The 25,812-nt window shown below is 43.0% G+C and overlaps 1 protein-coding gene across 3 annotated transcripts in view; it reads left to right on the top strand.

Annotated features, from left to right (window-relative positions):
* The first annotated feature begins 1,431 nt into the window (after nucleotides 1-1,431).
* The window catches only part of FLRT2 (fibronectin leucine rich transmembrane protein 2), a 93,931-nt gene continuing 69,550 nt past the window's right edge, over nucleotides 1,432-25,812 (top strand). For 2 of the 3 annotated variants that reach the window (XM_081830092.1, XM_081830096.1), the window contains exon 1: nucleotides 4,628-5,434. The gene's annotated coding sequence lies outside the window, so the exon portion shown is untranslated. Of the gene's footprint in view, nucleotides 1,937-4,627; nucleotides 5,435-25,812 lie in introns of those variants that run through there. The other variant, XM_081830093.1, reaches the window with a different exon arrangement.

The following is a 25,812-nucleotide window of genomic DNA, read 5'->3' as shown; positions in this document are numbered from 1 at the left end:
ACACTTAAACACAAGAAGATGAGTATTTAAAAGGAGGTAGATTAGTATTTGTCCTAAAATGTGGTCTTCCGTGTTGATTCGGCTGGCTGAAGAGCTCTCCCTATGCTTTGCTGCCACCTTGGCAAACTAGAAGGATTTACAAGGAAATTCTGCACCAGGCCGGCTGGAAAGTGTTCCCATTACCTCCGTGAGCACAGCCCGGCCCCGGAGGCGTTTAAAATGGCTATTACAGATTCCCATTGGCTTGGGTTTGTTGCAGAGAGAACTTAGAACATCTATCCTGTGGAGAAGCACATTTTTTTTTTTTTCTTTTAAAAATAACTCAGTTTTCGCAAGATCCACGTGCTACCCTCTAAATGATTTTTAAAGACTCTTTCTTTCTTTAGTCCAGAACGGAGATGGAGAAAAAAGGAATCTGTAGAAGATTGTCTGAGTTTGCGCTGTGGGCGACGTTCTGGCTCACTGGGGTGTGCCGGTGACAGCAGAGGCCTTGAGTTGTCAGTTTCTCTTGTCTGAGCTTCCATTTCACGTCTAGGAGGTGACTCGCCTCCAACTCCAGTTTACTTCTTGGGAGTCAGGAACACTTAGACAAAGCTGTTTACAAAATGCAAAGCATCTGTGCGGCCAAGGCTGAGCCTCACTTATTCACTTTCTCTCTCTCATTAAAACAAAACAAACCCCCAAATTCATTCATTTATTCATTCATTCACTCACTCGTTCATTCATTCTGCTTCCAAAGGAGCTGGGGAAATATTGCCGATCAAAATTTAGGCACTAAAGCTGACCTGCTGTTTTCAGTATTGGGACTCAGCTATATTTTCTGCATCATCATTCTTGTCTGTGCTTCCCCTGTTCATTCCATTCTAAGGCACGTTCTCTCTCCCTTCCATCTCCCTATTCACAGCTCCCTCAAACCAGCCCCTTCCCCATCTTCTGGCGTCTTGGTCTTATCTGAATATGTGGTCATTCGCCATTGCCTACACTGGGTGAGTGGGTGGGAGACAGCTTTCCCTGCGGTTTCATTTAAATTTTGCGTGGGTGGATGGGTACCCTCCACCATTCGTCTCGCACACGCAAAACAGTTATAAGCTAGAATTAGAATGAGCGGAGAGTTCCACATCTTCAAAGCACCGGTAGGAAAGGAAATAATACGGGAGGCGGGAAAGAGGAAGAAATAAAGGAATAAAACCCAACTTTGCTGGCAACTTCAATAAATCTGGTAACTGGAGGCAAAAAATAGATTCCGAGGGCTGGGTCTGGTCCGGATGAAACGCTGGGGCTCCTTCCCATGCCGGAGTCTGGCGCTGGAAGCCTGCCACTGGCGTCTTGCCAGGCGAATGCCCCCAGACAGCAACACACCCACTGGAAACGCACGTGAACAAAGCTCTCGCCCCAGGAGCCGCCGCTTGCGGTTTCCGAGTCAATTCTGGCTTCTCCAGGGAGTGTAGGGCGCACACAGGGTTAAATTAGTTCCCTCCCCAGTAGGAGGGAGAGAAGGGGGAGGGGGGAAACAGCATACAGTCTCAGGCTGGGTACCTGGTAGTTAGTTGTACGTTCGAAACCTGTCGCTGTCCCTTGCGAGTTTGGCATCTTCCATTGTCACCGCAGAGGAACGAGCGCTCCGAGATAACATCAGTGGCCACAATCTCCGTGCCAAGGCGCTGCGCTGCTTCCGCCCGGGGTGCGTCTTTGGCCCTCGGTTCCGGGTGTCTAGCAGCTGCGAGGCGGCAGCACTGCGCCTGCCGCTGTGTCCACCCAGCCCCGGGATCAGGTTGGCGGTTCTCAACGATGGGCAGGAGGGACCTTGGCGGTGACCCCTAAAACAATACCATGCCCCGGGATCCCCGCTGCTGCCGCGCCAGCTTCTTCCCTTTCCACCTCCCCGACCCGGTCGGATTCGGATGAGCGCACTGCGAGGAGTCACGGCGGCCGCCAGGTAAAGGGACAGAGGTGCCAGGTGGAGTTTCCCATAACAGCCAGGGCTGCTGCTACGCGGTTGTGGGGAGATAGACATTTATTATTATTATTATTATTATTATTATTATTATTATTTATTTTATTATTTATTCTTATTTTTTGAACCAGCGTAGGGTGGTCAATGGGATGAGATGTTTTGGCTTTTTCTTGCCTCCAGAGAGAGCATAGGCTGCTTAACTCTTCCCCCCGACTTTAGGGAGGTCTATTTGCGGTAGAATTCGCCTCCTCGAAAGAGTTTTGTAACTGAGCTTTCGGTCAAAACACACATTTGCCAGTCTGCTGGGAGGATCGATCCCAAATTGGGGTTCTAGAGCCATTAAGCTTGCTGTAATCCAGCCTCTCACTTCCCCAGAATGAATAGGATAACTTCTAGGAGTAACACCCCCTACTCCCCCACCCCCGCGTCCACTCCATCTGCTGATAATGTCACCGATGTTATCAAGCGGTTGCATCTAAAGCCACCAGCCCGCCTCCTGCCCGCAATCCGGGATTGATTCGTGGCTAAGAAGATGCCGAGGATGCCAGTGCATTTTCCTTCGAGTTGGGGAGAGGGTTACTTTTTCCCCCAAACCAAGTCTTTCTCCAGCTTCGCCGGTCTTCAGTGGCCCGGCACTGAGCTCGGACCGGCGCGTCTTCCCCGCGCGCCAGCGGGGGCGACGAAGGCGCAGGCAGCACACCAGACTGAACTGGGGTTGCGTTGTCTCAGCCGCGTGCGTGGGACGCAGAGAGGGGGCGGAAAGCGCCGGGCCCCCCACCAGATCTAAGTGCCGGGGCCAGGCGGCGGCGAGGAGGGAGGGAGCAGAGCCTCGCCAGCTGCCACCGTGTCCCCGCGCGGGCTCGGAGTCGCCTGAAAAGATCCCTCCGCCGCGCTGAGCAGTCCCGGGTTCGTCTCCGCGCCTTCAGCGCGGGCGCGGTCACTTCTCATTTCTAATCAGGCCCAAGATCAAGGTTGCCAGTTGAGGTCGGGTCATTAACCAGGGAAATTAAGTATCTGGGAAGGGGGTGACTGGGGCCGACTGGACTCTCAGTGATGCCCGGGAAACTCCGGGATCGCGTGGGGCTCCGGCCAGCGACAGCTGCTGGTGGAGGTGGAGGCCACCGTGGCTGTCGACGCTGGCGCTTTGCTCCTGGAACCTCCCAGCAAGATGGCACTCACTGTCAGTCCTAGTCCAATTAACTCCCCGCCCCCCCCCCGGGCGTGCCCCCTCCTCCTCTGGATACTTGTTAGTCACACACTGAGTTTGAGGAGAAGAGAGGTTATGTCGATGTAAATCAAAGTATTTTCCTGACCACTTTGCATAATGCAACAGGAGCAGCGACCCGTGGGCACAAACCCAGGTCGTGTGTGCGTGTGTGAGCGTGTGTGAGAGCGTGTGCCAGCGTGCGTCTCGGCCGTGCGTCTGGGTGGATCCATGCGTGGCTTGTGCTTGGGAGGCAAATGGGGCGTTTCTCCAAGTCCTCTTAACACGACGAAGGCACTCAAATAAGTGAAGGCGGTAGACACAACTAGGATGCGAAGGAAATAAAAACAATTGGGAAAGTGGTGCCAAGTGACTCACACTTTGAACTGAGGACGGGGAAATCCTCCTGAGCCAGTCTAGGCCACCGCCCCTGCGCAACCTTTGGTCGAGACAGCCCCGCGGATACCTAGGGAGTTGGTACTGAGCTAGTTTCAAGCTCGCCGTTTGCTTCCCGCGTGGCCCCACCGACGGGCGTCTCGGCGCAGCCTGGAGCCTTGGCTCGAGCTCGCTCTCCCTCTTCTGTTCACATTCAGCGTCTCCACAGACTTGTTAAAACATGACAGCAACTTACTAGAGGCAGGAGGAGCGACAATGAAAGGAGAGGAGAAAACCAGAACCTTTTAAAATATGTTTTCCAAGAAACAGACGTGCACCTGGTTTTCTTACATTACTCTTTAACCTTTTCAAAGAGATTGAGAAGTGGAAACATTGCCCGTATACAAATCAGGCTCCTTTTGCTGTCAAGTCTGTTTCCTGAATCTTTGAGGCTGAATTTAGTTATCCGTTGTAATCTATGGGGAAAGTGAACAACCTTTTTTTTCCCAGCAGCCAGAGTGAAGGCAGAAAATAGGTGTTCAAAATAATCATGTTAAACTTCGGATTATTTTTCCAATTAAAGTTATTTAATAAGCCCCGGGATCAGGGAGTTAACTGGTGATGGCGTGGGGGTGGGGGTCGCAAATCATCAGGGTTGCCTTCATTTGAAATAACGCCATCTTGGTTGAGAGACTTGTTATATTTTTACCCTCTAATTTCACGTTTCGATCATTTCTCAGTGTCTAAGTAATAGATCCTGTGGCTTGGAAGTACAGCCCAAGCGGGCAGGGAGGAAATCGACTTCCAGCGCTGAGACGGTGGCATTATCCCTAAGAGTTGGGGGTGGGATGATGCTGGCTAGAGAGAGGATAAGGCTTGCTCGGTCAGGGTGGCATCCATGGTGTTGGTCCAGGCGTCTGCAACTCTCTTCGGGGAGGAGAGAGTTAAAAACCGAGTCCGACTTTGCCTCTTGGAAAGCAAGGGTTGCAGCCGCGCCTCCCAAGCATTCTTTAAACCAGAAATGTGGGAGGGACTCTGAAAGGGAGGGAATAAAGGAGGGGGGCAGAGAAAGAGGGCTCGAGGAGGGGAGCGCGCCAGAGCGCGAGGGACCGAGGGAGAGGAGGAGCGCGGGAGCGACGCAGGCGATCCCGCGAATTCATTACTGTAAACATCTCCCGGGGGTGTCAGGAGGGGTGGGGGTGGGGGCCGCGGCGTCTACATTAGCCGGGCCGCATCCGATCGAGGCAGCAGTGAGGTCGGAGCAGCCTCGGGACCCACGCCGGGCCGGCGCAGCACTTGGAGCGAGCCCCGCGCCCGCCCCCGCGCAGCCCCGCGCAGCGCCCTGCTCCGGGCTCGGTGCGGTGGGCTTCCAGGCGCCCGCGGAGCGCCCGCCCGGATCTCCGGCTGCCCCCGGAGGTCCTCCGCCTCTGAGGAGCCCAGGCGCTGCGGGGCCTCTTTCCGCTGCCTTCCCCGCTCGCCCTGCTTCTTTCGGGACTCGTGGCTTGGTCTAGGCGGAGAGGGGGAGGCAGAGGAGGAAAGGAGGCGGGGGCCGCGGCGCCCGGAGCCGAGAGAAAGTGGCATGCCCGAGCCCTGGAGGCGGAGGTGGCGGAGGACGGAGGAAGACGATGCCGCGGCTCCGTAGAGGAGAAAGGCGAGAGCGAGCTAGGCGAGAGGGGCGCCGGGGCTCCGGCCCGTTGCGGGGAGGCGCGCGCCGCTCTGACGCTCCGGCCTCCGCACCCCCGCGCCCCGACGCTGCGGGCCAGAAGGCTGGGTTTCGGCAGCCGCTACCGTCGCCGCCGCTGCCACTCGGAGGACCCAGCAAAAGTTTGGATCTGGGGGAGGACGCGGCGCTGAGCGAGATTACCACCGGGGCTGGAAGGAGACCTCGAGAACCTTCGCAGGTAACGCTCACCCCCAACCCTCTCCTTCCATGCCCCGCCGCTGAGCTCCTGCTCCTTCCCAGTGCCTTTCCTGACGCTCGCCAGATCTGAGTGAAAGTAAGAAGGAGGCGAAGTTCAAGATGTCGGGGATGGGCACCTAGCGCGGGGAGATCTACAGTCAGGTTAGAGGGGCCCGCGGCGCTTCTCTGCCCTAGGTGGGCAGCTGTGCAGGGAGGTGAGCCTCCACTGGGGATGGATAAGAACCCTCGGCCCTAGCTGGGGCCTCATCTTGTAGCTCGTTGGAAATTGAGAATGTGGATTCAGGGGCTTCTAGTATTCTTCAATCCGGGAGAATGATGCATGGATTTCACTCACTCCCACCCTCACCTCCTCACCTTCACCCTCTCACTCTCTCAGCCCTATTTAGCATCTTTTAAAAATGATAGGAGCCCACTCCCATTCGCCCACCTCATTTAATTGGTGCAGGAAAGCAAATCTGTGTGTGTGTGTGTGTGTGTGTGTGTGTGTGTGTGTGTGAAAGAGAGAGAGAGAGAGAGAGAGAATCAAGTAAAGGGAAAAAATTACCTTTTCCCCCTTTGACATCCCCGGAGTCTTCCCTTCCTCCCTCTTTCCATTCACCTTCTGGCGTCATAAAATAAAAACTTTAGAAGTCACATTTTTATTGCAGTATGAGATGAAACGTGTTAGCCATTGGCAACATGAATTTACAGTGATGTGTGTGTGTGTGTGTGTGTGTGTGTGTGTGTGTGTGTTGGGGGGTGGTTAGTGGCCTTGCAGAGAGGCTGGTTGTTCTCAGTGGCCTGACACACCATGGTGTGGGGGGAGCAAGTGGTCCCCTGTGTGCACTTGGGGCCAGGGGCAGCAGAGAGAGAATATGGTCACGTTTCCCGAACAGCAGCCTTACTTAGGTTAACTAAGAAAATAGCTCCTGCTTTTCCCTCAGAGAGCTACAGAAAGATTTCAGCCCCAACTCTCCACAGTCCCCTTTCCCCAGCTGAGTCTCAAAGCAGCTCAATATTTGCTGCTGCTGTCATCATTATTATGATCATTATTTATTCACCTGGAAGCTCATCTTGACTTCTCTTGTAAATGGAAAGCAGTCTCCAAGAGCTTCTGATTAATTTTAGTGGAGGGAATCTCTTGTAAAGCTTGCAGTAAGCTAATCAAGTGCAAAGCACAAATCTGTGTAAATGCTAGTGCAGAGTGCAAGGTGCTGATTAGATTTCTTCACATTCTGCATTTGCTGTGCAAAGCCCCATCTAAATGGGAGCTATTACTTCCCACTCAGCTGGGAGGCTCTTAAATCACACAGGGTTTCAGGGAGCTTTGGGGCATGTCCCCTTGCTCAGAGGCTTATTGCTAAATTTATTATGTCTAACTTCTCCTAGCCAAAAGCTAAAATGTAGGCTAGCTTCCATATAGGAATCCATATTGTTTGTGGGTTTAAGTGATATGACCTTCCTAAGTCTACAGTGAAAGGATCCCCAAACATTTTGAGGTAATAGAATGCAGGTTGGCATTCGTCCAGGGATGTATTTGGTTGTTGCAGTGCGAATGTAAAATGTTAGGTCAGTATCTAAAGTGTTTAACAGAACTGGACTTTTTGTTTTTTAATTACTAAGCAATATGCACCAGGTACATAAGATTGACAGGCCACCATATTAGAAGAGAATACATTTTTGGTTAATACACATGCCATGAAAAGTTGCTTATTTCCCCATGATGTTATTGTTCCTCCAAATACAACTTTTCTTCCTCTCCTCCTCAAAAGCCCCAAACAGGATAGGGTTAAACCATTTAAGAATTTTTAATAATCAGCAGTGGAGGTGCAGTACTGTACTGTTATGTTGAGTTGCAAATATCTGAGCGGAGGAGGTTGGAAGATGAAATTTCAAGCATTATTCCATGTCTCTGCCCGTAGGTACAAGAGATTGTAAGAAGTGGGCTAGCCCTGTAGCAGAACGTATTACAAACCTAGCATGAAAAAAAAAAAAAAAAAAAAAAAAAAAAAAAAAACCTAGCATGGAAAGAATGCTGGTTTAAAAAAAAAAAAAAAAATGCCCATGTCTTAACACTTCAGTAGTTTCACTGCAGTTTTAGAAATTCCAGGGGATGCTTTTAACAGAAGAAAGTAGATTCACAAATGACACCATGCTGGGCTGCCTTGAGGTCCCCTAGGCAGTCATGGTTTTTCCTCTGTATGCTAGGTTTCAGATGATGTGATCTTATCCGAGTTTGACTATGACCGGCTGGATCTAATTTGAACCTCCTCTGATGCCCGTTACATTTATATTCTGGCCTGCTGGAGAGTTTGATTTAGGATTTAGACATATCTCCCTGAAGCAACCTTATATCTTCCCAGTTTGAAGCTGTGGTTTCAGGAAAGCCTCAAGTATGTATGTCCAGAAGCCTTATTCTGTAGAGACTCAGTGTGAACATCTGATCTAGTGTGACTCTTCAGTCTTATACCCTACAAGGAAGAATTGCTGCTTCTGTGATCAGCAGTGTCTGAAGTTAAAAAACAGCAAAGGGTAGGGGGGCTTTCGGTTTTGTTCATTGTTTAGAAGATTCAGAAAAAAAGAGCAAGGTGATGCAATTTTATTTCTATTCAGGTCAGACCTTTCTGAAGAATCATCTTTTGGTATTTTTACTTTAATTTCAATTCAAGTTCATTTTTCACTAGATTACTTTAGTAACTTTGTGGTTTCTGCTACAGTGATTCAAATTCAGTCCATTAGTGACCTCTATCTGTGAGAAGTGGATACTCATTGTTTTTTTTTTTTTTTTTCTTCTCATCAGTCTGCAGATTATGGGGGGTGGGAACCAACAGCTCTGTAGTTCTTTCTGAATATTTAGATTTTCCAACCCGATTTTTCTAATACGGAGTTCAGCATGGGTAATGATATTTAACAACAGTAATAAAATGTTACAGGCTAATAGGCTACTAAATGGTTATTCCATATAGCATTGACAATATGATCAATATAAATAAAATACCAGGGCTATCCACTGCCAGTAAAACGATTGTACAGTCAGGTAGACTAATGTTTTGAGACTCACAATGCTGCTGAATGTAAGTGAAGTTTTATTGCCCCTAAGTGCTTACATAACAAGGGAAACTTGAGACAAGCTCAGAACTACATGTGATAACTAGACTTCATAGTAGCCATGTGTATATGTCTTTAAATTCAGCTCTGCTTCTGCTGTGAACTTATGGTACAGATCAGGGACAAGGTGGGATGTGAGAAGGGTGTCTATAAACAGATGGTCTTTTAAGGAGACTTTTAAAATCTGATTCCTAATCCCAGCTTTGTCTTCTGAGGGTTTTCAAATTGAAATTTCAATTTGAGTTGATTATTCTAAATGGTGATTGAAGACAGAGTTTACTGAATTTCTTAGATGGGCGGTTACCATTATCTGACATTTTCCAGATGGGTTTTGATGTAGTGGTGTTCAGGGATGTGGAATTTTTAGGAGGTTTTCTTTCTTTTCCCTTGGGCAGGTTTTATGTAAAAGACATTTTTAAAGACCAATGATGATGATGATGATGATGATGATGATTTTTATTATTATCAAACAACCATTATAATATCCCAGCCAACTTTCTTTCCTTTCCCCACCTTCCAAATTGCTTTGCTTTTTAAAAATTATGTATTTTTCCTGGAACTGTATGTTGAAGATAGGACTAAGACAACCAGTATGTTTTTACTCTTTTGAGCAATGTGAACTCCAATTAAGTATCTGTTTATAGTAAAACACACACACTCACCTACACATCAAGAACCATTTTAAGACAGAGATTCTTTTCAAGGTTTTAAGTATGTTTCCTTTTAAAGAGCTATGACACAAATATTGTAATAAAAATATCCTGTGTTCCGATGAATACAGAGACTTACTTCAGCCACATGGAACAGTAAAACACTGTATTAGCAAAATAATCAGTGGTATTTTCAGTACATGGTCAAAATCTGTTAGAACCTTCATGTTTTTTTTTTTTTTTCTTGGCAAATTTCACATCTATTGGTCTTTTTGGTTTTCTTTGATTTCTTCTACTGAGGCTCTTTGAAGTGATTCAAAATTAAACAGTAGCTACTTTTTTTAGAGAAATTCATCATGTTATATTCAGGATTCCAGAAGAGTTAATGATGCAGAAAAAGTCCTGCAAAACATCTTTCTAAAAGAAGTCCTTCTCTTGTAGGCTTCCCACTTACGGGCCTCCTGTACCATTTGCAGTGAATTGGAGCTCCGTTATTTATTTATTTTTCAAATACCACCTCTAACTTAATTTAATGTGGGATGTGTTTCTGCAGAAGCATGCAGCACCATGTGTCCCGAGTCTCCTGAACAAAGCAGTATCGTTTTTATGGATCTGCAATAAGGGAAAATCAAAGAAAATATCCGTGTATACTTTGGGAATTCAAAAAGGCCACATTCATGATTCTCAAACACTGGTCAGTTATTCTGCTGACGCTTAATAAGGCCACACGTTTTCTGGCAGTTTAGTGGTTAAAGACCTCAGCCATTTTTTGAAGCATTCACAAAATAAATCTCTGAGTGTTCCTACCCATTAGGTGCTCATTAGAACTGAGCAGTTTTTCTCACTTTCTTCCCAGGTTGCTTTTAAGGAAATGTGCAGGAAACGTGGCAAAAGGTCCTCTTTCCCCCTCAGTTCACAGGTCATGTGTGATAATTTCAGTTCTTTTTGTTAGAGCTTTCAAGACACAGATAAAGGAATCTTCCATCTGAACCTTTTAAGAACCTGAGGTCCTTGGGATTTAAACCCACTAAAAACCATTATGTCTCAAAGCTCATAGGTAGTTATGAGGTCCTTGGAATATTGAGACCCCCTTTAACGGGGAGTAAAAGAACAGCGGCTCCCAAAGTCTGTTCACAAATATAGCGTCCCTTGAAGTCAGCAGAGGTCATGAGCTGAATGGAAAACATGAGACTCACATCAGTCCCGAAATAGGTCCATGTGCTGGTGTTACTTGTCCCCAGCTGCCTATGGGCGTCACTTTTCATGAAATCCAGTGTCAAAATAGCCTCTGTGATAGTTTCCTCTCCCACTTGGCTCCAGAACTCGGGCTGAAATATTTTGAAGAAGGAAACAATGCAGGGAATCCTAATATCCCTCATAGATAAAGAGGAGATGAAGTCTATGGGAATAGACTAGATAAGCATTTGCCATAGAGGTGCTGGGAAATTCTCTGTATGCCCCGAGGGATGAAATGGATTCATACCTAGCCCTTACCCCCTCCTCTCTTACCTTTCCCAATTGTCACATGCAGGATTTGATGGCTCACAGCTGCCTTTGTGAGTTGGTGTGAGAAAGACCTATGAGCCTGGCCTCTCCTTGGGTAGCTGGAGCCCAACAATTTGAAGGCTACCCACGAATGCACAGAGTTCTCCCTGAGACCATTGGGCTTTGCCCAAAATGATGAACGTTACATTTAATCACACAGATGTTTGAATTCTCCAGATACAGTTTATAAGTTTCTTCCTTTACCAACCTATCCGAAATGGTCAGTTGGATTTCTTATTAAAATAATAACCATTATTTCAATCACATAAATATGTAGTTGTAAAAAAAAAAAAAAAGTATTTCATTGTCTCTCCACCATTAGAGTAGATACAAGTTTTCCTGTTATGGCTGAGTATAATTTTATGATGTAGGCCTTGTGATTTGGGACCTTAACTGTGGTAGGGAGTGAGCAGTAGGGAGGTTGTTTTGGAGGAAAGAAAATATGTGTTTATATAAAGAAAACCTTCATTCTCATGTCAGCACACTCCTTTGTACATTTATGACCTTGGACAAATTACTTAATCTCCTGGAGACTTAATTTCCTTTCTGCAGAGTTCAACAGAGTTGTTGCAGGGTCAGATAAGATTAATGTGTGGGAAAATACCTTGATAATCATACCAGTGTTATATTCCTATAAAGACGCATTATTCAAATTGGTAACATTTATCCCCACAGGACTGCCATGTACCAGGATAGTTCTGAGTCTTATACTAAGACAGAGTGCTCTGCCCTCCAGGAGCTTTGGCTTTTGTGAAAGTAATGGGACATCACTCAAGCAGTCAAGTGTCTGGTGGCCCTCTATGTCATTTCTTCTATTCATCTAACGGGGCCTTGTCTTCTTTTGTAAGTTTGTTCTGTTTTGATGAAAGTATTCTTTTCAAGGATCAAGGGTAATTAGGGTGAGATTTGTGCAAGGGCCAAACTTTCCATCCTTGACACGCTGGCTTGATGTTGGAAACTGAATTTATCACAAATGGATTCCACGGGGCTCTTTTGGGAAGAAACCATCCACATTCCTGCAGTAAGGTTGTTTCTCCTTTTGGCTGGATTTATACTTGAGTCATCCGAGTTACTTTCGCAAAAGCACAAACCGTTAATAGAATATATGATGATGTTTAAAATTTTGGTTTTGCAACATGAGGCAGGCTGGATGCAAAAGACTGCCTCTTTGGTAGGGCAAACCAGAACTCATTCTCAGTGAATGGAAAGACTTGATTTATTATGATACTGACGTACTCTCCAAAGCTTGGCCTTATTTTGATATTGTTAGTATCACAAAACCCTTGTGGGACAGTTTTTTTGACAACTTATTTTTCCATACTTTGTTCAGTTGCATTTTTATAATTGTCCAATCTGAGACAGTTTCAATTTTAAATGTTCCAAGAGCGAGCATGTTTATTTTACTTTCTTGATTTGTATACATGTAGGCCTTTGTAAAGGTAAATTTTTAATCATTTTATCGTTGCTTAAATGAAGCTTGCAGAAAACACATGCATATGTGAAGTATATTTATAAAATGTATGATTAGGTTGTGATTCTTGATCAGAAGGAATGCTTTTATCCATTATTTGGTTGTATGGCAGTGTGTATTTAATAGTGTTCTTTTCCGTTTCTGACTTACTAGTTGCCAAAGTTCTAACACTTGCCCCGCCCCCCCCCAAGTTGATGAGAACTTTAGCAGTGCATTGTAAAGTACCTGGCCATATAATTCTGTTTTTACATGACAAATTACTTTTGTAGTTTGGCAAAATTAATCTGACTGCTTTTTGTTCTGGCAGTGCTGAATGATACAATAATAATATTTGAAGAAGAAACATGTTTGCCACTACTCTGAAGAGTTCTGCTAATAAAACCAGAAGAGTCTGGAGGTATATGCGTGGGGAGTTAAAAAGGCACAAACAAATCTAAAACTTAGATACCATGGGGAGGGGGTGCTTTTTATATTCTTCAGCTTGGTGGTGCTAATGTAGCCCATATGTTCCTAACAGAATAGAAGAATGAAATAGCCAAGTTATTTTTAATTGGACATTTTCTTTTCCAAATAGGTCCTAAGGAAACTCTAAATAAAGAAAAGCACAGAATGCAATGAGGGAAGTTATTTTTGTGTGAATGGCTTGGTACTCATGAAGGAGATATGATTCTTTTAGAGGCAGAGGGTATACATCAGATGATAAAGAAAGATTTTCCATTCATCCAAGGAGTGATTTTTAGCACTTGCTGTATGCCAGGCACAGAGTAAGATTGGAGAGGCAAGTGGTAATGCAGGATCCCTCCACCTGAGGCTGCCTAGGCTGGGGAGGAGAGAGGGAGGCACAAAACCTAATTGCATTTGGTTTGTACATGACTGAGGACAGTCAATCCTAATTGTGCCAGGAATACATAGTATTAATGAAGAAAGCTTTATGTTTGGAGAGGGATAGTCTCGGGTTCTCATGCTGGCTGTGTCACTTGCTAATTTGATAAACTTGGGCAGATTTTTAAATGTCTTTTAATCTCTGTGTCTAGTCTAAAATGGGAAAAAGCATTCTATACTCATAGAGCTGTTCTTTGGAGGGTTGAGATAATTATGTAAAATGTCCGCCTATCTAGCACACAGTAGAGGCTTAATAAATGCTGACTACAGATCCTTCTCTCTCCGAAATGATAATGATTCCATTAGGTTACTCTCCCCTTCAACAAATATCTTTGCCATTTCTCTGGAATCCCCCAAAAGGCTTTGGACCCCTTGAACCTATCCACTAACAAGATACAGCCTCTTCTGCAAAATAAAATTCCAATATTTATGTGTGAAACAGCATGAAAAGGACAGCAAGGGAAATAAGCACTTCACACGGCGGCAGAAGGAGCTCAGAGCTAGTGGTATGCAGCAGGCTGCTGGTGTGATAGGGGCTGGAGAAAGGAGGGAGAACAGAAAAGAGGACACATCTCAGTTTGGGGAATCAGAGAGTGGTGTCAACCGGGTCCTGGTCTAACTTGTAGTTTGTTGTCCTTGTTATTGCTATTGTTCATTGAAATCACAGGCTTTGACAGTTGAGGAGTGCTTCTCCACGCACCCCCCCCCCACCTCTATGCACCCTTCCATGGGTGGCCAGTTGTTATAGCTTTCAACAAGTCCTGTGTCTAGAGTATATGACAGTCGGCGCACCGAACTGTGGTTATTATGTCTTTGCCAATGTACCGAGATTTTTATCAGAATAAATTTTAAATTCTTGCTTCACGCAATTCATCTCACACATGACTCTTGGCAGAGTCATGCAAGTATTTTATTGTAGGAGATTAACATGTAAATTATTGTTATATTTATATAATTCTTAGTTTGTACTCAGAGAATGATTGTACCTTGCTGGTATAATGACAGATGTCCAAATCAGAATGATGCTATTGGATTATCAGTTTAACGTGGAAATATTTCTTTCAGAAAGTAGTTTTCAGTTAATATAAGTAAAGGGACTTCTAACGGCTTCTGTGGAAGATACTCTGAACAAATACAGAACTAAAAGCACTGGTCAAAATACACGATGCTGGGTTATTTTTCATTTGTCATTGTAATTGGGTGACTACATAGTATAATTTTTTTTGCTTTCTACTCAACAATTAAAATGTAGGGTTTTTTGTTTCCACTATGAATCTGTAAATTTATTGCTATAAGAAAGTTACACTTAACAAGATGTTAGGCATGTCCCTGACCTCCAACTCCAGAGGCGCAGAAGCTTTTCCTGGTAAGATCACATAATATATAATGTACTATATACACATATAATTAATCAAATTGGGGCAGAGAGAAGCAGGTACTAGGGTATATTTTATAAGGTGTTAGCATCTCAGTAAGTAGCTTCCAACCCAACATTCCACCCAGCGTAAAACAATAAGACCTTGTTTTGCTACTTTAGAACATGTAAGGGAGATTAAAATTCTTTGGAAAATGGTTTAAAAAATTTCTTTTACTCAAATAGGTAAGGGACAAGTCCAGTAGTGCTGACAGCAGTGGAATTTAAAACTGAAGTCTAATAACCTCTGAGTCCCGAAGGAATGCACGGCAGACATCTGTTTTAGTCACGCGCTTGTAACTGGGCATTTGACAAAAATTGAATCCTTACCGTGTGCCAAGCACCATGCTGTTTTGGCTTTTGGGATATTATTTCAAAGAAGACCTCATCCTTGCTCATCAAGAAATCTGATAGGTCGACCTAGGGACACCCTCTTCCAAACTTGACTCATCTGTCTGAATCAACTGGAGAAGTTGCCTAAAAACCCAGGTTCCTGGGCCCTAGCCTGGAGGTTCTGATTTGTTAAGCCCGCAAAGAAGCCTGGAAATGTGGATGCATAAAACCCTCCAGGATTGGAGTTTACTGACCTCCATGATTTTTAGAACTTTTTCTGTCACAGAGACTCAGTAGTTTTATAACCATCTGGTTATAGCCATTTGTGAATTTCTGACAGTATTTTTTTTTTCTATGTGTTTTGTCACATAGGAAGTATTGCTTGATTTAACCCAACTGTTCTAGTAAAGAACCTTCTCAGGGGCCAGACATCAGGGCTGGTTTCTCTCTCGGTAGCCACAGTCTCCTGTGTGATGCCGCCACCAGGCATCTGTGTCCCTTACACTACTCACTGTACTGGTTTTGGTATCCCCACAGTTACTTTCCTAAAAAACAAATTGTATTACTTTAGCCATCTACCACTCAGATTCCCTGTCCCTCTGGATAAGGCCCATCCAAACTTGTTATCAGGACATGTGAGACATGATCCTCTGGGTCTCAAACCATCACTCAAGCCTCATTTTCTTTTCTTTTCTTTTTTTTTTTTTTAAGATTTGTATCTATTTATTTGACAGAGAGAAACACAGCGAGAGAGGGAACACAAGAAGGGGGGAGTGGGAGAGGGAGAAGCAGGCTTCCCGCTGAGCAGGGAGCCCGATGCGGGGCTCGATCCCAGGACCCTGGGATCATGACCTAAGCGGAAGGCAGATGCTTAATGACTGAGCCACCCAGGTGCCCCTCAAGCCTCATTTTCAAGCACCCATCTCCTGCACCCATGTTCATGATAAGGCATGGCCTTTTGATGCTTGGCCTTTCCCATGCTGCTTATCCTTTATGTAGAATATGACCTCTAACTCTCCATTTGGCAAATTCTTTTCCTTTAAGACCCACATGAATGTCACCTTCCCTCCTAGTCAAAATTACTCATTCCTTTCTCTGGGCTTCTACAGCATTTTGTTTGTACCTTTATTATTTCCCTGCTCATGTTGTATTGTAATGTGTCTGTTCTAATCTGTCTTTCCCACTGGACTCCAAGAATCTTGGCTCATTCGTTCCATCTCCCTAGGGTTGACAATAATGCCTAAAGCACCAGGTTCTACATAAATGCAGTTGAATGAATAAATGCATAATTGAGCTGGCCAATCCCGGAAGACAAGAAGATTCACAATCTAGTAATAGGAACTCCTTCCTCTAACCCCACAGATTGGTTGCCCAATGGGGAAAAAATACAACCACCCCTTTCTGCCTTCCTCTAAGCAGGTTTGTCAGGTAAATGCCTGCTGGTTAACCCAACCCTGATCAGCATCAAGCACTCCAAACCACACATGAGGCAATTCAGATGCCACACTGGAAGATCTGTTTAAAGAAGAAATAATTCCACTTGATGATATATCTTTCTTGGCACCGAGTGAAACCATCAGTTAAGTAGTTGTGCATGCAGATGTGGTTAACCATAGGATGAAAAATTTAACTCACACTATTAACTTTGTGTATCTTTCTTGGCATAATTAAGAGAGCAAAGCAAAGAACTCATGAAAATTTTGTGCATTTGCGCTCTTTTTCATTTTTTTACCCTTTGCTTTTATGGCACATTATTTCCTGATGGAGATATCTGAGCAGCCAGGGTTCTCCAGAGAGGAGAAAAGAAGACTAGAAATCATAACTTCTTAATCACTCTGTCTCCACAAAGCAGGATCCACCTTAGTCTTCATGATGTGCACATTGAAAAATATTTGAAGGGTACAATAAATTCTAAACTTACTTTTATTTAATGTGGTCATTCAGTCCGTCTTCTTCTCCAAAAGATAATTTTAACAATACTTTGCTACTTTCATCGTGAATTATCCATTGATGAACAGAGATGACTTGCATGCATGTGGGCCGGGTGTATGCAAAATTTCCAGGGGCTAAATAAGTAGAAGGTGGTGGAGCATATTTTGATATGCTTTTCCCTTAACCTTTGGGTCCCTCTGGGCTGTCTGTTATGTTGGCAACACATTCAATGGCAATAGGAAATACATGGAATGACACCTGAGGTGATTTTTGATAAGCCACTGTGCTTTAATATAAGAGGCTTAGAACACAACCCAGAAGATCTTATAATGTTAATTTATGGGACTGTTTAGAAACAGTATGCTCCCCTTATTCCTGAATCACACTGAATATCAGCAAGACCGTAGTCTCATCTAGGGGAATAATAATAATAATAATAATAATAATAATAATAATAGCAGTAGTATTAAACACTACATAAAGGTATGGATCATAGATAAGGTTTATTTAGAGTGCTACTTATGCAGTTCATGTATATTATCACATTTAAATTTTTATGAAACCCTATAAAGTAGGTTCTGTTTAGTAATACTGCTCATAACCCAATTTTACACACAGGGAAACTGAAGTGGAGAGAATTGCCTCAGGTTGCTTACCTTATTTTGTAGCTATTAATTATCTTTATAGGATAGCTGAGCACTGAGTAATTTCCAAAATTAACTCTGCATTTATTTTTCCATATCTTTAAAATCTGAATTCAAAGGAGATTGTTCATGGTCCAGTAGGTAATCTGTGACACAACTTTTTGTATTTGATTTTTTTAGTAGATAACTATGTAAGAAGTCATTATTTGCTCTTTGCCATTTTTGAGTGAAAAAGGTTCTTGGGTCTCTCCAGGTGTTTCTGTAAAATGGGAAGAGGGAAGAATCACTAGTTTGAAAATAAAGTGACAATTGTGATCCTATTTTCTGTACTAATGAAAGTCTGTAGATAAGTGCCAGATTGTGGGGTATTTGTTTTGCAGAGGACACTCTCCACTTTTTCCTTTACCAGCACTACTAATAAATAGTTAAATGAATTGATTTTCACCTCATTTTCCCTGTGGAGGTGATAATGGACGATAGAATGACCAGAGGGCAGATAATAGCGTAAAGCTAGTGGCCTCTGAGAGAGTCTGGAAATAATGGAGAATTGACTGTGTTATAAATAGGTCAGATTCTCTCATTTTCTAGACCTATGTAATTGCTCAGGCTGTAGACTTTATTGGAGAAGAAGAATGACCCCAAGATGGGCTGGAAAAGGCTGTTTGTTCTCCATTGGTGGTTTGAAAAGAAGCACAAATGTGTTTGAAAGTCTTCACCTTGTTGAATGTGATGTTTGTCCATCCCTCCCTTTTCTTTCTTTCTTTCTTTTTTTCTTTCCTTCGTTCCTTCGTTCCTTCCTTCCTCCCTCCCTCTCTCTCTCTCTTTTCTTCCCTCCCCCTTTCTTTCTCTTTCTTTCTTTCTTTCTTTCTTTCTTTCTTTCTTTCTTTCTTTCTTTTCTCTTCCTTCCTTCCTTCCTTCCTTCCTTCCTTCCTTCCTTCCTTCCTTCCTTCCTTCCTTCCTTCCCCATCCCTCCCTTTCCACATTTTGTACCAATGCACTCATCTCTGTGTGTAGCAAAGTTGTGTTTTTTGAATTCAGGAATTGTAGTAAAGACCTCCCAATTATCTGTCCTTCCTAATTCCATATGAATATTATCCATGCGGCCTTAATTCCTTATTTCCTACTCCTTAATTCCCTCGTTTCCTTTTAGACAGCTAGACCATGGCTACAGGTGTTTCTGTGTCCTTCTGTCCCTATATGGCTTTTACCTCTCATGAGGCAACTCTGGATGGGTGGCATACTAGAGTCAGTCTAGATGAGCTCATTGATGGAGTTATGAAAGCAGGCTCCGCCCAGGCATGAGAGCAGTTTGGTGAATGGCCCCGTGGCCAGCCAGCTCCATGCCACATGAAAACACTAGCTCTGTTTGGCCCTTCAGGAAATTCTTCGGCATTTCTGTCTGTGATGGTCTGAATTTGTCTGAATCAGGTGGAACCAAACATTTGCTATCTGCAGTTTGCAACTGAGAAATGATCAGGCCATGTGAAAAAAATGTAAACATACTCGTGTCGCTCCTACCAGGAATGGCTGCCTGGCCTGTCTGGACCATATGCATCTGTAACAGATCAGCCTATGGCCCCATGTCACTCTTCCCTCTGCACTCTGAGTGGTGACCTGATTGGATTTTCTGCTGGACTTCAGCGTGGGTGTGTGTCAGTGTGAGCTGATTGCAGCGAAGTCCCAACGAAGAACTTAATCTGTACGTCTTTTTTTTTTTTAAAGATTTTTTTTTTATTTATTCATTTGAGAGAGAATGAGATAGAGAGAGCATGAGAGGGGGGAGGGTCAGAGGGAGAAGCAGACTCCCCGCCGAGCAGGGAGCCCCATGCGGGACTTGATCCTGGGACTCCAGGATCATGACCTGAGCCGAAGGCAGTCGCTTAACCAACTGAGCCACCCAGGTGCCCTGTACGTCTTTATTAAACAAGTTATGTTAGCTAGAACCACTACTTTGAGCCATATTTGGTGACTCCCATTCATTCATTTTCAAGTATTCTATCTCTCGTTTTATGCATCTTTTCAAAATCCTGTCCTTCTAACCCTTGCACTTTGGTTCCATTTTGGCCTACGTATGTCTTTCCTCCCTTGCCTGGCACACCATAGTTACCTTACTCTTCCTCATGCCAGTGATGATGACATTACTTTCCATTACGTACAAGGTCAAGTCTAAACTTCTTAGCCTGCTACTCAAAGCTGTTCCTTCTGTAGCTCTCCCTAATCTCCCCAAAGAAAGTTTATCTTCTCTTCTGAACTAAATTTAGAGTATGTCCTTACTTTTATCTTTGTAGCAGTCTTGTTGTGGTGTAAAATTTTACCAAGTGCTCTGTCTCCACTATCTGTGAGCTCCCCTAGGGCAAAGGTCATACCCAATAAATGTTGGAGGTGCTAAATTGACCTCAGGTAGCTAACCCCAAGCTACCTCTGTGAAATTCCTTTACAGCACAAGTCTGTGTCTCCTTCTATCTGTACTACTTCCCCGCGGATTTTAAATATGGGACAAATTAATATTAACAAGGTTTGCACAGGTAACTCTTATGTATTTGAGTTTTAAAGTTACTTAATGGAATAAGCTCCCTTTGTTGCGTTGGTGGAAATCTTTGTCAAAGCAGTGCACTCTTGCTTTGAAAACAGGAAGGTAGAACATTCCAGCAGCATCATGAACCCTCTGTTTATATTTGTAAAACCTGTCGTCTTTCCAGGCCTCTAGGCAAGAGCAAATAGACATAATCAGAGGCATTAGAACTTGATTATGTTCAATTGGATTCTTATAACTGAGGCTTGATAGCCCAAATTAGTGGTGTGCTAGTTTATACTGAAAGAGATGCTTGCATTATTGCAAAACCATAGACTTCAGCTTGCTGGAATCTTTGACGACATCTGGATGTTTTGAGAAATACAGCAATCACATGTTTTTTATTATCTCCATAATTGTATTCTTTTTAAAAGGGAGCTGCATAAAGACGTAGGGCAGGGGGTAATGGAAGGCGATGGGGTTTAGATTCAGATAGATGGATTTGAATCCTGGTTCTGCCTCAGACAGCTAGGGTAACTAGAGCATATTTTGTTTTTGTTTTTTTGTCTTTGTATGTACTTTCTCCGTTTTTAAATAAAGAAAAATGTTATGCATCTCATAGGATCACTGTGGTAAATAGAGCAGGTGATGCCTGACTCCCGTCAAGTACTAGTGAGCATTACCTCCCTTCCCCCTTGCCCTCTGACTTGAAATAATATGAATGCTGTGGCTTATAAGTGGCTATTTTTTCCTGCACAGATAAAGCAGTTCTGTAATACCGTGTCACTTTTTACCCAAAGGATCTCTGTAGGGACACAGTTCCTCCTACCCAGTTTCTCCATAATGCTATTTATTTCTAGGGTCCAGAAGAGGATACAAGACCCCAAAAATAGTCATTACTCTGTCTGACTTAGGACACTCACTGATGAAAAACTCTTAAAATCACATCTTTTTAAGGAAAAAAAATCTTTCCAGCAGTCTCATTGCCTCAAAAACAGTAGGTATCATGGATTATTAAGAAGGAATTATCCAAAGAAAGTGCTCTTAAAAACGACTGCCTGCAGAGGAGTCTGGCTTATCAACAGACAAAAAAAAGGAATTTTTCGACTAAATTTCAGCTTGTCACTACAAACATGAAAATAGCAACATCCATAATATAGTCTTTGGGGACAGTGCTGTGAATGTTTCCACTAGGTGAAATTCTCAAGTAACAGCTTCTAAGGATGAACATGAACTCTCCAAGAACCCCAGGGAATGTCTATTAGGAAACAGGTAAACAACAAAATGAAAGCCATGACAAAGAGGGAAGAAAAAGGCAAATTAAGTAAATAATTTCTTTGCAGACCACATTGTGGAAAATATGATGTGATAGAGACACAATTCATTTAGCCTGAATGACCAATGTAATTATAACTGGCTAATGAATATTTTTTTTCTTTTTCTGCATAATATTAGTGTCACCCACAGTTATGAAGGTGTTTTTCATATCAAAACTCCACAGCCATGCAAAATTACATTTATAGACTTCTTTCCTGGTGAAAAATCAGTGGTGTTTTAGCCTTTACCTAGATTTCCGTTTCAAGGTTTATCCATAGACTGGAAACACAGTGTTAGAAGATAAAGAAAGATCTACAGCATGATTTCTTTTTAACCTTTAATACACAGGTATTGGAACTTACCCTCGATTATACTTTTCTTGGTGTAGAGATACTGATCTCCTTATGCAAAATACTCTGGAAATCTGGAAGAGATTCATGGGAAAATTGTAGCATTCCTTTTATTAGTGATGGAAATAACAAGAATAATTATCCTGGTGGTTTAGCTTAAGTTTGGTCTTTTCATGATAGGCATGGAAACAAGCTGACTTGACATTGCCCCTCCTATTCTGTGATTTTGTATTTCTAAATCATTACCAGAATTTCTATAAAAATGTATAGCCAGTATCTTCCTGAAAAAAATGACTATTCAGATAATTCTTTGTCTTTAAGCGATGGAGAGACTTGTAAATAATGAGATCCAGAGGAAATCTCTAATTTTATTTAATGGTAGTTTAGGTTTGATTCTGATTCGACCATTTTACTGGGACTCCTAACAAGAAGATGAAAGGATTGAACTTCAAGCCCCATGTCCTTCTTTTTTCAAAATTAAGAGCACGTTGCACATGAAGGAGTGGTAGTTGGTATCAGTGAACTGTGGTGAACAGGGCCCTTAGGTAATAATTGATGTAAGGAATAGGATTGTTTGGAAAAGTTAGGAAATGGGGTCCAGGGGACAGAAGCTTAAGAAAGATCCAGGCACATCACTGGTAGAGATAACCTTCCAGAATCTCTTTTTCTGCATACAGTAGCTCTTACCCTTCTCCAATGGATAGTTACTGGGAATTCATAAAAACATGAAATGTTTGCTTTTTTCATGTCACTCCAAAATTTAACTGTAAATCCCAGGTGACAGCAATAGAGGTTTCAGTGTCATCTCTGCTTGTCCTGTTTAATAGAAAGGGCTGGGAGGGGCGGTTCGTTGTGGTCATGGGCACATCCAAGAACCACCATACACAGAGGGAATCTCAAGTACACCATGGTGGTTCAGTGTGGAATTAGGTGGGCTGGAGTTGAATCCCAACTGTACTATTAACTGACTGTGAAACTGCGGTCAAATTATACATCTTAATCTAAGCCTCTTTTGTAAAATGAAGATACTAATTTTTATTAGTGTTCTTGTAAATATTAAATGCCATAAGAGATGAAAAGCATTATACACAATAGGATCTTAGTGTATTGTTGGTTTTTCTGTGTTTGACGAATTGCCACTCTATGGATAGAGAGACGCGTGGACTGGATGCATATGTGTAGAGGTTCTTCCCTGAAATGTCTAAAAATTCATTTTATTTAAGATTGCAATGGACCCTACTGGAATACCTGAAGATTAGATTTAATCACCACCAGAGAGAAAGTACGGTATGAAGTGAGACACTTGGAGATGGGAACCATGCTTCATGTTCCTTGTCATTGTTGTAACTCATATTTAAGTCTGAAAGCACTCATTTGGTCTTACTTCCCTGTGTCCTGTAGCAGGTAGGGCGTGTGTCATTATTCCTTCCTCATAGCGTCACCAAGAGGAAAATGAAATGCTGAAGGGCATGCCCCTTTCTGTTATGCATCACTCTATACTACACAGTCATCCTATCAACAGTTGATGCCATGAAATGAATGGGACAGGCAGTGTGGGGTACTCAAAAGATCGTTAGGTAGGTGGGTGGAAGGTCTGAGTTCTAGTTTTTGTGCTGTCTCGAAAAAAAAAAAAAGTCCTTTGCTTTCTGTCAAATTACTCAACATTCTTGAACCTCGGTTTCTTCATCTGTTCAACACTGGACAGTTCCAGTAATTCACTAATTATCAGAATATAGGGAGCTAAGCATTAGTGATTAGGAGCTTGGCTCTGGATTCTGTCTGCTCGGGCTTGGAGCTGCTTTCCCTACTTGACATCTCTGGCCCCTTGGCAAGGAACTTAATCTATGTAAGCCTCACTTTTCTCATCAGTGCAGTGGAAATAGCCAAATTAAAACCTCCTTAAAGAGTTGCCTTAGGATTCAATGAGGTAATACATGAAGTGTTTAGCAGAGTACCTGGTCGAATTACATGCTCAGTAGATATTGACAGGCTTTCCAACATGCCTTATTCAAAAAAAGGTATGGTAAGTATCTCTGATGTTTTCAAAAAGCAGCAGATACTAATGTGTCCCTGCATTACTGACCCAACAGCTTAGGGTATGCCCTTCAAAGCTACCCAAGGGCAGGTGATCACAGAGGAACATCCCACTGGCCTCTTCAGAGATACAGTCCCTCTAGCTCCCTCTAAAAGCTCAGTAAATGTTTGACAGTGATAATGTTGATGATTGTCATAGCTGGGAGTTTGCTGGTGCAGACAGGTAAGACATGGGGACCTTTTAGTTTCGGGCAGGATTTGGAAGGCTGATTGTGAAACCTTTGGTGTGAGCGAGCTATTCCAGAAATCCTGCCAATAGGCCTAAACTGCTGTAACTAACAAGTCTTGTTTCTCTTATATCTGATGCTTCTGCCTTGCATTAAGTCTCTGGAAATTTACCAGCCTAACCATCCAGATCTAGTTTGAGAACACTGCAGAGGTAATGGCACTTTTTGATGCCAGGCTCAAGATATGACTCTCACGTTTAATTTTGACTATGGGTTTTTTTTTTTCAAATTAAAGACATTCAGCCTTAACACATATAGCAAATAAGGCAGAGAAGACCTAGAGAACATCCACATTCCACCTGGTGGTTCTTTTCTTCTGATTCAAATTAGGTTGTATGGGTGTCTGCCTTAGTCGTTGTTATGAAATGCACACCCACTCTCCTTTGCAGCCTTCAGGCAGAGAAAGGATGCAATGGATAATGTGGCCGTAAAAGTTTATTGGCCAAGAAACATGAAATCAGGACAAAATGTGATGATCAAATCTCCTTAGAATGCAAACAGGGTATTTAGTAGTGGCCAGCTTTTAAATGCTTGCCCCCAGTATTCCACATGCACTCTCTCTCTCCCGCTCTCTCCCGGTGATACCAACGGGATCATTTAAGAGTCATTTCTCCTTACTGAACCCATTGGAACAGCAATTGTCTAATTCATATTTTATCCCCAGTTCCAGCACTGACAGGGTATAAAGTTAGGGATTCAATACATATTTGTGGAAGGCAAGAAGGAATCACAGGAGGAAGGGGAAAGAAAGAAAGAGGAAGAAGGAAAAGAATGGATTTCAGCTTACCTCCAACAGGTGATTATAAGTAATTTTGTTGGTGCTGGTGGTTCTGCACTGTAATTTTGGAAAAGGACAGAGCCTTTAGTCCTATTGAAGAAGTAGCATAACATGACTTTTGGAGCGCACTGAAACTCAGTTCTGCCTGTGTGCTTGACATGGGTTATCCGAATTACTATACAAACAGAATAAATTCAGTTTTATATTCATCAGCTTATAGGGTAGGGCACATGCTTTTCAAACATGATTTTGAGGGTTTAAATTGGAAAGAAAATCTCATCTGGAGTGGAAAGTCAAGCCTCTCTTCTCTTTCCATTCTCATATAGAAGAAAGGAGAACACATTTTATTTTATTCTTTTTCAAAGCACTTAACTTACATATTAAAGGGCTTCATTATGCTCTGCAGGATTCTATAAAAATTTAAAGAAGAATGCATGACTGAACCAGCAGTCAACAACTATTTATTGAAGTCCCAAATGTCAGAAAGTTCCAAGTGCCAGTTTAGTGGTCTTCTCGAGGGATTTAATAAACTGTCATCTTGCAAAGAAAAAAAAAAGTCACTGCAGAAGATAAACATTTGTCAGCGAGTGGTCACAGGCTGCAAATGCTCTTTCTGTAGAATGGAAGTCTTATGTGCTTCATTTCTTGATATATTAGTCCAGCTAAGAAATACAGTCCAGGATGTACAACATTTTCATTTTTTCTTTTTTTTTTTTGAAGCTTGCCAGATGCGTACAGATGACTCTGAGTTCCTACATCTTTGCTGCTTGAATATCTATTTTGACTCCTCCACACCTGTCCTTAACTGAAAGCTGACATTCCAATTAAAGCCGACAATAAACTCAGCTGAGAATCCCTCCCTCCCTCTTAAAATTGTGATATTTCTACTTGATCGATTATTTGTAAAATTCAGTTCATTGGCTTTGGCCAGTCAGCATTGTGAATAGGAGTTTCGTGTTTAACCTGATCCATGGAATGGTTATGTGTTTGTAGCCATTTCTTTTTGAATGTAAAAACAGAAAGCTACTGCTGTGAATTATTTAATTTGGCCTGGTTAAGAGAACAGTACTGTATCACTACAGGACGCTGGTAAGGTGATTCTGAGGTTCTTTTCCCCATAAA

Source organism: Leptonychotes weddellii, chromosome 9 (assembly GCF_054177405.1).
Source record: "Leptonychotes weddellii isolate Sample4059 chromosome 9, ASM5417740v2, whole genome shotgun sequence".
Lineage (NCBI taxonomy): Eukaryota > Metazoa > Chordata > Mammalia > Carnivora > Phocidae > Leptonychotes > Leptonychotes weddellii.
Note: the sequence above shows the minus strand (reverse complement) of the source record. Positions and strands in the feature narration are given on the sequence as shown.